This window comes from Eptatretus burgeri, chromosome 1 (genome assembly GCF_056783735.1).
Source record: "Eptatretus burgeri isolate ZD-2024b chromosome 1, Ebu_testis_v1, whole genome shotgun sequence".
In the NCBI taxonomy this organism is placed as follows: Eukaryota; Metazoa; Chordata; class Myxini; order Myxiniformes; family Myxinidae; genus Eptatretus; species Eptatretus burgeri.
Genome location: NC_140961.1, coordinates 67,240,726 through 67,254,500, shown reverse-complemented (window position 1 = coordinate 67,254,500; position 13,775 = coordinate 67,240,726).

Sequence of the window (13,775 nt, the reverse complement as noted above, 5' to 3'; positions counted from 1 at the left end):
TTTTTAGGCGATTTCCATTAGCGGAGATATTTTGACGTCGTAACTTTTTTTTTCTTGGAGGAATTTTCAAAATCCGAGATGGTTACTGTCTGCGCAGGGAATTTTTACATATATATGCCAAGTTTCAGGAAGTTTCGATGAAAACTGTAGGCTGTGAAACAAAAAAGTCCACAAGAAGAAGATGAAGAACAATAACATGAGTAAGACTAAGAGATCCTCCACGAGGATCTAAAAAAACATAAGGAAAAGGTTGGAGAGGGAGAAAATACAATAAAGTGGAAAGGAACGATTGGGCATGAGGAGGGTTAATGAGGGTGGAAAAGATCATGAGTGTGGATGGGGGATGTTCCTTTTTAAGTAAACATCCAGTCATAGTAGTTCTGACCTTGTCTATCGAACTCATTACATAAGACTGGGCTCATGGAAGAACAGGATGTCGAGTAAACCATCTGCGTTGTGAGCAACATGAGAGCCAAGTAGCTGACGTTTATAAACCACATCAAATGGAATACGTGAGACGATGTTCTGGACTCGTTAAACCTCGTCAAAGTTATTTTAATGTAGTTTCGACCGTTGAGCATCCACATGCAAACATTTGAAAAATCACGTTTGTCATTTTCATTTGTTCCTCGACCCACTTTTGCAACAACATGGACATTCTGTGCTGTGGAAAATTGTGTGGTTGGGGAGGTTGGGGGTTCATGCCATTAGTTCCGGTGCCTAGTGCAGATGATTTACTCTTTAATTAAAAAATTTACTTTGCAATGGAAGAGCAAGTCTCCATTCTCCGACGAGGGATAATTATCCTGCGTTCTGATCACACCCTGTAGCCTCGATCGAGGCCATCCAGATTCCACTTCGATGACTTTAATAGTCACAATTCCAACTTGCTTCTGCATTCATCATTCGCCAACCAGATCATATAAAAATGGAAGCCTTTTCGATTCCTCAATGGTCTCGGCTCGTGAAAGATCCCACGTGCATTCCAGACCGGTCCAATGATCATCCAAGCATTATTGATGGATTTCTCACTGCCAAGCCCAACCTCCAGTTAGCTCTTCTGACCATTGTCTCATCATCTCCAGACATCGTCTTTTTTTAGCCTGACCAGCCCCCAAACCTCCTCAAACACCCTTTGGCACAACAATTCTGCTGATTGGGGTGGGCTACTTATTTTCCTTAGAATAGCATGGAAAGCCACATTTATTGCCAGATGCCTTTCACTGCAGGCATTCCCTTAGGTTTGACCTTGTACATGCTGTCAAGCCTGATAGGCTGCCCTCTTCCAAATGGTTTTACCAGATTTGGTGATGTAATGGTTGGAGCGTCTGCTCTCAGTCTGGCGGGGGGGTGGGTCGGCGGTTCAAATCCGACCCAGGCCAAGTCATGCCAACGACTTTTAAAATGGTACATGCCGCTTCCTTGCTTTATGCTGAGCATTTTAAAAGGAATTTGATAGATCATGGACAAACAACCATTGTGCAAACTTGATGGGCCCATCCTGTCGAAATTTATTTATTATTATTATTATTATTACCAACGTGCTGCCACTGCACAGCTTAACAATCTCTGTTTGAACACTTGTTAGTGTGCCCCTTCTGAACAAACCCAGTCTGCTAAAAAAAAAAATTTTAAGCAAAACGTTAACCTTTTGCCCTTTAAGCAGTTCTTAACCAAACGTATATCTCGCAGATCTTACGAATCATCCTTTTCTCTATCTGCTCGCCAAGTGTCCATTGATCGCAAGTCCAAAGCAAACATATTTGTCACCTATTTGCAGCCAACTCAACTCTCATCCTCGCCTCGAAGCTGTCTACACTGGGTTTGAATCCCGACTCAGCTATAAACTGTCATCCTGAATTCTTGGTGTTTCACAGGAAGGGTGATTCATCAATGTCTGTGCTGTGTATCGGATGTATGTTAATCTTGGCGTCCTTTGTGAGGAGTACGCGAGCTATCGCCGGCATGCTGAACAAATTCCAAATTCCTGCCCTGACTTCCTGTGGCGGAGTGGCGACCCCTCCATAAGTGTAACCCGAGCCAAGGAACTGCTTCGGCAGAACTTCCGCTATGTGTAGAGCATGGTATATCAAATTGAACTCTCATATTGTGATCAGAATGAACGATACTGGCAAAAGTCCTCTCAACTGTCCTACCACACACTTTCTTCATGACCAGAAATGTGTCAAAAACTTTTGGCACTTGTGTCAATGAAGTTTGTGGACATGATGGGAGTTTTTATGATTTGCATTGGGGAAAAATGTGCTCCAGAACTATCCTTGTTGCCAAGTTATCCTCTTTCTTGGGCACCTATCCCAAATCATGGAAACATGCTTCTGGTTGCGAAGTATCAAAGAAAGGCAATCCTTCAGTCCATGCTAACTACTGCTCAATAGCTCTTACACCTATGATCTCCAAGGTCATGGAGAACATCATTCACCAACTACTTTCTTACCTCGAGTCCTCTCTACTCGACTACCAAGCTCGATCTACCAGCGAACTTTTGTTACCCACTCGTCTTCAACTGCCATATCGTGTGGGGAGAGCTGGGTGGTTGCGCTGGATTCACATGAAGACTTTGACAAGGTATGACATAAAGGCCTTCTTGCCAAACTGTTGTCCTTTTTTTTTTGTCTCACTTACCTCTACTCTCACTGATTGTGTCGCAGCCATATTTCAGTATGTGACATGGACCACTGATCAATAATGGGAAGAGAATGCCAGAACCCTGACTTGGTGTTGGAATTTATGGAAACTTCACAGTTGAAGAGGGCTGATAGGATGGCCTGGCCACATAAAACAGGAAGAAGGGTGGCTTCAAGGAACACACACAAATCTCTAAGCTGTCTAGTCTGGGTTCATATCCCGACCCAGGTATAAACTATCATTCTGGTGTTTGACATGCAGGGTGTTTCATCAATATATGTGCTGTCCTTCAGATGACGCCATCGCCGGCACCACGTATAAATTCCAAATTCCTGCCGTAACCAGCAGAGGGCATTGCATCAGCGGCATAGCTGCACACTGATCCAACGATGCCACCCCACAGCCTTGTGCTGCATATGAGCAAACGAACAAAGCTGGTGAAATGTATGGAACTACTTTGAAGTTCTCAATCAAAACTGGTAAATTGACCAGCAGGACATTGTTGTTCCAGAGTTGTAACAAAGCAAGACCAATCAATAAATCAATGGTACAGTGAACTCTCATTAAGATAAATGAAACTCAACATGGCTTGACCTTCGAATCGGTAGTTTTTCATTTTTTACTTCTCCACAGAAAAACCCGTGACGGAGCATCCATAATGTCAAATCATCCTGTTCTTGTCTTTGATAACAGAATGAGGTAAAATTGCCATTCTGATAGCTTCCAAAATAATGTGCATGTCCAACATATTGAAATAAACTGATCATAGCTATATCCCACAATTCCTTGCAGCACACCATCAGCGAAGCAATTGTGCTTGGGGGTTATTGCTTGTCCCACGCACCAGCTACAAATGCTGCTGCCTCTGATGCCGGCTTTACACTGGGTCGGCAGGAGCAAGCATTATGGCCAATTGTATATTTTTGTTCATTTTGTGAGAATGGGACTTGCTGGGGCCTTTGTGATTCAGCCGCCTTCTTGCTTCAAAATGTTTGAAAATTTTTTTTTCCAGGATTTAAGGCTCATCGTGGAGCTGCCACACACATGGACATACAGACAAATACATGAGACACAACACAGGACTGTTAGATGAGACAACCATAGCCACTGAGCTTGGGGGCAGTGTCGTCACTTTCTGGGGCACTCTGGGGACCATCTTTCTGGGGCCACAACAATGGCGCCGCATTTCTCACCGGGGCATTTCATAAGGAGGAGCTTGCTCCTCCCCATGAATACTAACGTATAGGGATTGTCCATGCTCATCCTTTTAAATGCTGAACATGCTTTTAAATACTGGCGGTTTACAGCCACACGAAATAGAGCCAGAGGTTTGCTGTTGACTTCTTGATGCCTGCCCAAGCTTTCCATTTTTTTGGAGAGTGGGAGCACCTTATCTTTTATTTGAAGAACTCCGGTTGAGGAGCATTTCCGACAATTCAGGCCATTTATAATTTATCAGAGACCTCAAAAGCAACTCATTCCAACTGGTGGGGTCACCATACGTACGGGTTTTCGCGGACATGCCCTCCTTTTTGGTCCTTAAATCTCCGTCCAGCCAGGTTTTTAAAAAAATATCTAAAAATGTCTGGGATTTTGCCTTTTTTTGCTTTTGCATTTTTAAATGGATACATTGTATGATTTGGGATACTTTTTTACCTTATTTAAATGGATAAACCATTTTTGTACATTTTCTTACGATGATAAAATGTGGTTATGTTATGTTTGGACCAGGACAGTTTGGTAAAAGTCTGTACTACTCCGTCATGGCAGAATGGACATGTTCAAACATCGACACTCATGCATCCGCTTCCGGTCCAACCTTGCAGTGAGAGAGAGACCGAGAATCCAGTGGCATGCTCAGTCCGCCATTCAGTCTTTTCTCCGTCCGTACCGTACACACTTGTTTGATTTTCTTCAAGAGTTCTTTGTTTGATATTTTATTCTCCTACCCCCAAACAATGATATTGTTGTGGTTGACGAAATTCGCAAACCACCATTCAGGCCCCTTAGGTGAGATATCTCTGTAAGTATATGTGTAGTTAGGCCCAAACCCGTTGTTTCGAGGGAATAAATGTCATTCATGCGGGCTGCGACCCTTCAGGATAGCCGTTTTTCTTTTTCTATCTTTATTTTGGACCAGCCGCCATTACTACCACCACCAACCACGTCTCAACAGCCATCACACAACAGCCACCAACCACAATGCCACTTCACAACAACAGCCACGACCTTTACCGTCACAACTCGCCCTCGCAACCATCGCATCACCACCATTCTCGCGCCACTTGTAAGCTGAATACGCCTGATAATTAATCGAACCGTCGAGGCCGACGATAACACCGCTCGGTTATCCCGATAGTACGGAACGGGTCGCTTAAAGTGGGCCGTGTCCGAAGTCGACCTGCGGCGAGGTGCGATCGCCCGGTCTACCCTCCGTGTGGGTACTTAGGTAGGTCGAATTTGGCGAGCAACCCTATCCCACGCGGGGGGCCGATTGGCACGATCGTGGTGAGGCCGAAAGGTCCACCCGTGACTGGTTCCCGGCGTTAGTCCGAGAGGGTCACGACTGGATTGTCCGTCCAGTGGGCGACGTGCCGCGATTCGAGTTACGTGGCCGTTCGCACGCCGGCGGGCGCGAATCCGCAACACTGGTATCAGGTCGTGCGATACAAACTCATCGCCCTCCTCGCGGCACTGGTATCGGAGAACGGGAAAACGGGCTCTCCTGTCTCCAGCTAAATTCACGGGAATCGGTCCAGGGGTGAGAGGAGCGACCCCCGATTCCCTCCAAATTACGAGCGATTCAAATTAACCCTTCACGAGAAGCAAGATGGCGTCTCAAGGCGAGCGGGTGCCGGGGGTATTAGAAATGGATGTAGAATGTGTAGAATCCATGGCTCAGGATGAAATCCCCGTGCAGGAAATGTTGGTTGTACAGGAAAACGAACTCGCCCAACTGAACCCAGAGCCCGAAATAGGTGCGGCAGCGGCCGCGGTGTATGACACCTCCCCTCCCCCTCTCCACCAAAACCCCCCCCCCGATCCTTGCCGAAACGGCTCACCCAAGCGCACCCGACATGGCCCAGCTATTCACCATGCTGGCAAAAATGAATGCGGAAATGAACGAAAAGATGGATGCGAATGCACAGCAAATGAACGGAATGGAAACAAACATGAAGGAAGAAACTAAAAAGCTGCGGGGTGAGACGCAGAACATGGGCCGACGCCTGCAGGCGGGCATGAAGGCAGTGACCAAGGAGCTAAAAACGGCGACTCCACGTGTGGGAGCGAACGAGCTGGAAGGGGGTGCAACGGCTGTCGGGCCCGCGGTGGAGGCGGGTGACAAAATAATTCGGGGGGCGTGTTGGGCGAGGGTCGTGACAGAAAAAGTGACGGTAACCGAAAGGGACAAACTAATTGGGGTGACGGAGACGTGCACGAGGGAGATAACAAGGGAAGAGACGGAAATAATAGTTGAGACAAGGGAGGTAAAGGGTGAAGAGGTGACTGAGTTGGCAGAGACACGGGAGATGGGAACGATAGAGGAGAGACTGCATGATAATGACGGGGTAAGTGACGCACACACACACACGGAGGTAGTGGAGGATAATGGGGGTGAGCTGGTGGACTGGGTTGAGACCCGGTGCGAGCAGCTGGATGGCCTCCTCCAGGAACGAGGGGAGGGAGTATGCCCCCTTGAGGCGAGTCACGACCAGGTGAGTTCGGTCGTGCTTTGCGAGGTTGAGGGGACAAGTGCTGTGGACAGGTGCACGGAGAGCTTGGGGGGTATAGAGGCCCCGGAGACCCTTGTGGGGACACGAATCCCCAGTGTGGTTGTCCCTGTGTGTGTGGTGCAAGGTGTGAGTGCGTCCCCGTGTGTGGAAGCGACCCCGTGTGTGAGTGGTGTGGTGGCGATTGTGCCGGAGTACGTGCTTCCCAGCACGCCGTGTGTAAAAGGGGCACCGCAAGTGGAAGAGGCCGTGTGTGTGAGGCACCGCGGTTGAGTTCCCCCGCGTGTGTGTGAGGCACCGCGGGTGAGTGCCCCCGCGTGTGTGAGTGAGGAACGGTGTGTGGATGAGGCACCGCGGGTGAGTGCCCCCGCGTGTGTGAGTGGTGTGGTTTGTGTGAGGGAAATGGCACGAGTGAGTGGAAGGCCGCGAGTGAGTGGAGCCACGTGTGCGAGGGAGGTAGCATGCGTGAGTGAACGGCCGAGTGCAAGGGAGACCGTGTGTGTGAGAGAGCGGTATGTAAGGGAGATGTCGGTGGGCATGTGTGAACATGCAGCCGCGTCTCCCGGTGTGAGTTTAATGGTGTGGTGTGTTGGCGTCGTAACACGCGGGAGTGCGTGTGTCGAATGGCGACGACGGCGACATGTGAGGAAAGAAAGCCGGGTTGCGGCTGTGGCTGTTTCGGGGACCGTGCCGGGTTCGCCCAGCAGCGCGCGCGAGGTCCGTGCTGTGCAACGCACGAGGCCCCCACGTGCTCGCTTGCGAGAGTGAAGTCCCGGTCCGGAAACGCACGCGGTGGATTTGCCGATCCCGCGGCCGGACAAAGTTTAGGCAGGATTACGGATTTGGACCGGACTGGTTCTCCACGCGATCGTGTGTGTTAAGCTCCAACGGGCAAAGCACATGTGTTCGCGTGGGGAACCCCTCGAGACGTGGGGCTTGTGTTTTTTTTTTTTTGCGCACGGTGACGTCATGGCTGCACGCGGGGTTGGAATCCGGCAGGAGGGGTATCCCTGCCGGATGGTACCGTCCAAGGAGGGACGAGGAACACGTGCAGCTGCATGACGTCACGGGCAGGTGCAAAGTGCGCGAGCTGCGAGTTGCCGCGCTGGTGCTGCGCATGGAAAAAAAAAAAAAAAAAGCAAGCCTCACTTTCGGGTGCACAGGATTCCTGGGCACAGGATGGAAACTAGTTAGGGGGAAGGGTTAGCTTAGTTAGACCGACTTCATGGGGCAGGGGTAAGTCCTCATGGAGTCCGTGGAATGGATTAGTTCGAGGGATTATAGCGAGATTTAGGTTGGGTAAATAATTTTTGGGACATTCGAGAACAGTGACAGACAGTGAATGTGTAGAGGGGACGTAGTTTAGCTACGTAGGTTAAAAGGAACGTGCTACTAGTTTAAGGGACGACGTGGGAGCACGAGTTAGTTAGGGGAGGGAGTTAGAAGGATGGCAGAGTTCAGCGGTGAGTGTGTTGAAGAGTTGGTGAGTTGTGAGGTGAGTACTTGTTGAGTGAGCGAGGCCAGCGGGTCTGTGTGAGTGGAGCGAATGGGGAATGCATGGTGCGATGAGTGATTGGGGGGAGGAGTGACTCCTGCCCAAGGGACCCCCGGAGTCAGTGTAGAGTGAGTTAGGGGGTTAGTTAAATTGAAAAATGGAGGTCGTTTTGTTGTTGGTGTGAATGTAGGCTCGAAACCCGTTTGGAGGGGTGCAGGAGCCCTGTTGACGGGCTTGGGAGCGTGGCTGCGAAAGGTGAGTATCGCTGAGTGGGTTCCCCGGGCACCAGGCTAGTCGGCCGTGGTAGGCCAAGGGCCCATGGGGGTCCGGGATAGCGTAGTGGGCACGGGTGCGTCTGCTTGGTGCGGAGGCCCGGGGCGCCATTAGCCGCGTGGGCAGTGTTGTGGGCACGGGTGACCCTCGGAAAGGGGCCTGGGAAGCCAGCCTGCCACGTGTGCGTTTCAGGGGAGGTGCCATGGGGGCCACTCCCCGGTGTTTAGGGAGCTGGTAGGCTCGGAGGCAGTGTAGTGCCCGGGGGTGCCATAGCGGGAGATTCGGCAGAGGGTCGTGCCTGCCAAAGGGAGCCACGTGTCCCAGCCATGAGACCGTGTGAGGGCACGGAGAGAAAATTGGGGGGGCGAGGCCCGAAATTGTGAGGACACCAACACAGGCGACGGGGATCTGGGTTGTTAGAACCAATAGTTTAAGCGAGAGGCGCTTGTTGAAAGCCCCGGGGTAGTTTAACAGTTAAATGGTTAGGGTAGATAGGAAGTGTACCCCTCCGCACCATCCATCCCCTCGCTCTCGTTGTGGGCCGCTGGACCCACTTTGTGTTATAGATCGCTGAAGTCTGGGGAGGCCATCCTGAGGCTTGAATTGGGCCTCGACACAGGACGTTAGCTCTCCCTTATTCCCCTCCGGGAAGGGAACGTAGGGGTTGGGAGTAGGCTGGGTGACAGGATAGGTTAGCCGAACAAGGACAGTACAGGGGGTTAGGGAACGATTTATAGTGGGGAAGTAAAAATAAAAAAAATAAGTTGGGGCTAAATTGGGGTTTGACAAATTAAGGGAGTGGGTATGTACAGTGACAGGCAAAGGCGATAGGTGGGAGGGAGACAGGTCGGTAGGTCCGAGCCCGCCTTCCGAGTGGCCAGCACCACCGCACTCCCTCCACCAACCTCCACTGAACGGCAAAGGCTGGCCAGCTTCATCTGCTGGCTGCGTTGCTGCAAGGCAGAGGCCGGCCAACTTCATCAGCAGCTGTTGTTTTGCTGCAAGGCCTGTGCCGGCCGGATCGTCTGCAGCTGTGGTACTTCAAGGCCTGTGCCGGCCAGTTCATCTGCCGGCTGTGTTTGCCTGCAACGGCCTGGTTCTGCGGGCTGTGTTTGCCTGCTGCCTTTGCCATGCCATGCCCACTGCCCACGTTCACCAGCCCCGTTCAATTTTGCTTTGCCCCACCCCCCTGTTCATTTCCATGCGCGCCGGGATCATCATAAAAGCAACAGTTTGCAAGCTGCGAGAACTGCCCTGTTGGCAGCTACAACACGGGCCTGCAGTGGCGGCCCGTGCACCGTGTTTGCGTTCAGTTCAAACCATTCAACCATCCATTCGTTGTGCTCATTGCGTGTGCCACTTGAGCTGGCACGGAGACTGCGTTTGTGCAGCCCATGCACCGTTGTGGTTCACTGCTTTCAGTTCAAAAGGGAAGGCCTTGGACTGCGTGTGAGCAGCCGGCCACGTTCCCTGCCACCTTCATTGCTTGAGCCAGAGACTGCATGCGAGCAGCCTGGCTCCCTGCTAACTGCTTTCTTTTTTGCAGAGTTCATTGATCCTGGGCCATGGTTTAGTGTAAAATTTGTAAGTTAAGGTAAGATGTACTGTAAATATGAGTGCGCCCCCGGCATGTCTGTCCTAGCGCCGGCAATTTTATTTAAGTCGTCCGTGTGAGTGAGTTTGTTTAGGTAGTTACTCAGCCCTCAGGTTATTTATTTTGGGGACACGAATACCATGAATGTCGCACTCAGGGATCCGTAGGTAAAATGTACTCGGGGAAAACTACACATGATGGCACACGAAAATTTGACGACTCGGGACGAGTCTGTAAAAAGGGGAGGTGGTAGTGTTGTGGTTGACGAAATTCGCAAACCACCATTCAGGCCCCTTAGGTGAGATATCTCTGTAAGTATATGTGTAGTTAGGCCCAAACCCGTTGTTTCGAGGGAATAAATGTCATTCATGCGGGCTGCGACCCTTCAGGATAGCCGTTTTTCTTTTTCTATCTTTATTTTGGACCAGCCGCCATTACTAACACCACCAACCACGTCTCAACAGCCATCACACAACAACCACCAACCACAACGCCGCTTCACAACAACAGCCACGACCTTTACCGTCACAACTCGCCCTCGCAACCATCGCATCACCACCATTCTCGCGCCACTTGTGGGCTGAATACGCCCGATAATTAATCGAACCGTCGAGGCCGACGATAACACCGCTCGGTTATCCCGATAGTACGGAACGGGTCGCTTAAAGTGGGCCGTGTCCGAAGTCGACCTGCGGCGAGGTGCGATCGCCCGGTCTACCCTCCGTGTGGGTACTTAGGTAGGTCGAATTTGGCGAGCAACCCTATCCCACGCGGGGGGCCGATTGGCACGATCGTGGTGAGGCCGAAAGGTCCACCCGTGACTGGTTCCCGGCGTTAGTCCGAGAGGGTCACGACTGGATTGTCCGTCCGGTGGGCGACGTGCCGCGATTCGAGTTACGTGGCCGTTCGCACGCCGGCGGGTGCGAATCCGCAACAATATTTTATTCTCCTACCCCCAAACAATGATATTTTATTCTCCTACCCCCAAACAATGATATTTTATTCGACTTCCCCCAAACAATGATATTTTATTCGACTTCCCCCAAACAATGATATTTTATTCGACTTCCCCCAAACAATGATATTTTATTCTCCTACCCCCAAACAATGATATTTTATTCGACTTCCCCCAAACAATATTTTATTCTCCTACTCCCAAACAATGATATTTTATTCGACTCCCCCCAAACAATGATGTTTTATTCTCCTACCCCCAAACAATGATATTTTATTCTCCTACCCCCAAACAATGATATTTTATTCTCCTACCCCCAAACAATGATATTTTATTCTCCTACCCCCAAACAATGATATTTTATTCGACTTCCCCCAAACAATGATATTTTATTCTACTACCCCCAAACAATGATATTTTATTCTCCTACCCCCAAACAATGATATTTTATTCTGCTACCCCCAAACAATATTTTATTCTCCTACCCCCAAACAATGATATTTTATTCGACTTCCCCCAAACAATGATATTTTATTCGACTTCCCCCAAACAATGATATTTTATTCTACTACCCCCAAACAATGATATTTTATTCGACTTCCCCCAAACAATGATATTTTATTCGACTTCCCCCAAACAATGATATTTTATTCGACTTCCCCAAAACAATGATATTTTATTCGACTTCCCCCAAACAGTGATATTTTATTCGACTTCCCCCAAACAATGATATTTTATTCGACTTCCCCCAAACAATGATATTTTATTCGACTTCCCCCAAACAATGATATTTTATTCGACTTCCCCCAAACAATGATATTTTATTCGACTACCCCCAAACAATGATATTTTATTCGACTTCCCCTAAACAATGATATTTTATTCGACTTCCCCAAAACAATGATATTTTATTCGACTTCCCCCAAACAATGATATTTTATTCGACTTCCCCCAAACAATGATATTTTATTCGACTTCCCCCAAACAATGATATTTTATTCGACTTCCCCCAAACAATGATATTTTATTCGACTTCCCCCAAACAATGATATTTTATTCGACTTCCCCCAAACAATGATATTTTATTCGACTACCCCCAAACAATGATATTTTATTCGACTTCCCATAAACAATGATATTTTATTCGACTTCCCCCAAACAATGATATTTTATTCGGCTGCCCCCAAACAATGATATTTTATTCTCCTACCCCCAAACAATGATATTTTATTCTCCTACCCCCAAACAATGATATTTTATTCGACTTCCCCCAAACAATGATATTTTATTCGACTTCCCCCAAACAGTGATATTTTATTCGACTTCCCCCAAACAATGATATTTTATTCTACTACCCCCAAACAATGATATTTTATTCGACTTCCCCCAAACAATGATATTTTATTCTACTACCCCCAAACAATGATATTTTATTCGACTTCCCCCAAACAATGATATTTTATTCGACTTCCCCCAAACAGTGTAACTTCACTGCAGAACTGAAGCCAAAATTCCCGTGTTTCCAAAGTGGTCGAAAGAATGGGAAGCCGAGTGCTTGGAATGTGGAGCTGGTACGTACTTCTCTGTGGTAAATAAAGGTGCTATTGATTTACAATCTCACGTGGACTTGGACAAGAACAATATTTCCAATAGAAGAACGGCGGTTTGCAGTCAAAATGAATCGATGTCCAGAACACATCTAATGAGACTGCTGATACGATTGCTCAATAGGTTGAGGAAACTTGAAAAGTTCTTTTTTTCAGGAGTGCCCCTCGATGGCGTTTCCTCTTTTTTTCGGATTGTTCCTCTTCCAGAGTGTCTTCTTTTGAGTGTTCCTCTCCAAAGTGTATTTTTTTCTTTTTCTGTCGCTCTCGGAAGTGTCCTTTTTTATACGCCCGATATATATATATATATATATATATATATATATATATATATATATATATATATATATATATATATATATATATATATATATATATATATATATATATATATATAGTCAGGGCGTATTATGTGACGCCGGTCGTCTGTCCGTCCGTCCGTCTGTCTGTCCGTCCATTCCTGTCTGCACTCTAACCTCCCAAAGTTTTCAACTTTCACGTTTCATATTTGGTACATAGGTACAGACTGTGGAGACGGTGTGTCGTGACATAAGTTCATCATCTAAAGTGGTTACCATGGCAACCAGGATGCTGTTTTCCATGTAGTAGCACAATTCTGGCGTATACTTTCTTTTTGTGTCCCTCTCCAGAGTATCCTCTTTTTCTTTTTGTCCCTCTCGGGAGAGTCCTCTTTTTCATTTTGTGTCGCTCTCCGGAGTACCTTTTTTTTTCTTTTTGTGTACCTCTCCGTAGTGTCCTCTTTTTTTCGGAGTGTCCCTCTCTGGAGTTTCCTTTTTTTATCGGAGTGTCCTCTTTTTTTTTTTTTTTTTGAAAGTTCGAATATGGTAACCCGAGTACAAGCATCCTGCAGATGATGCGTATGCAACAAGTTGGCGATCCTGCTCCATCTTTTTCAGAAAAAGATGGCATGAGATGACAGTGCTTACCTTTTGACACGTTAAAACATTTTACTTGCACTCGTTTGCTTGGGCAACAGTTTGAACTGAGTGTTATGAGGACAGGCAAGATTGTCATGCTGCCTATCAGCAACTCATTGCACATGAAGGTTGCAAGTAATCAAACAACCCCACACTGGCAGTCATTAAAACAATAAGTTACTATATCATTAACGGAAGGTTGACGAAGGTATGATAATGATCTTTGCTTCTGCATCATCGTGTCCACCACATACGTTCTCCCCTATCCCTATTTCTTACCCACTTCCCTTATTTGTACAAGTCTCGTCTCAGAGACATGGCACAGTTATCAATAGCACACAGAATTAAAACGCACATGCAAATGACCTTCAGCATTAAGTTTTAAACTTACGTTATGCATTCACAAGAAGAAAAAAAATCAATCATGATTTTTTTTTCTGCTTTTAAATACTAGTACATGCAAAAATAAGTCAAAGTTCGAGCCATAAAGGAATTTCGAACTCTTATTCCAACGATGGCCTGGCAGGATGGCCAAGAGG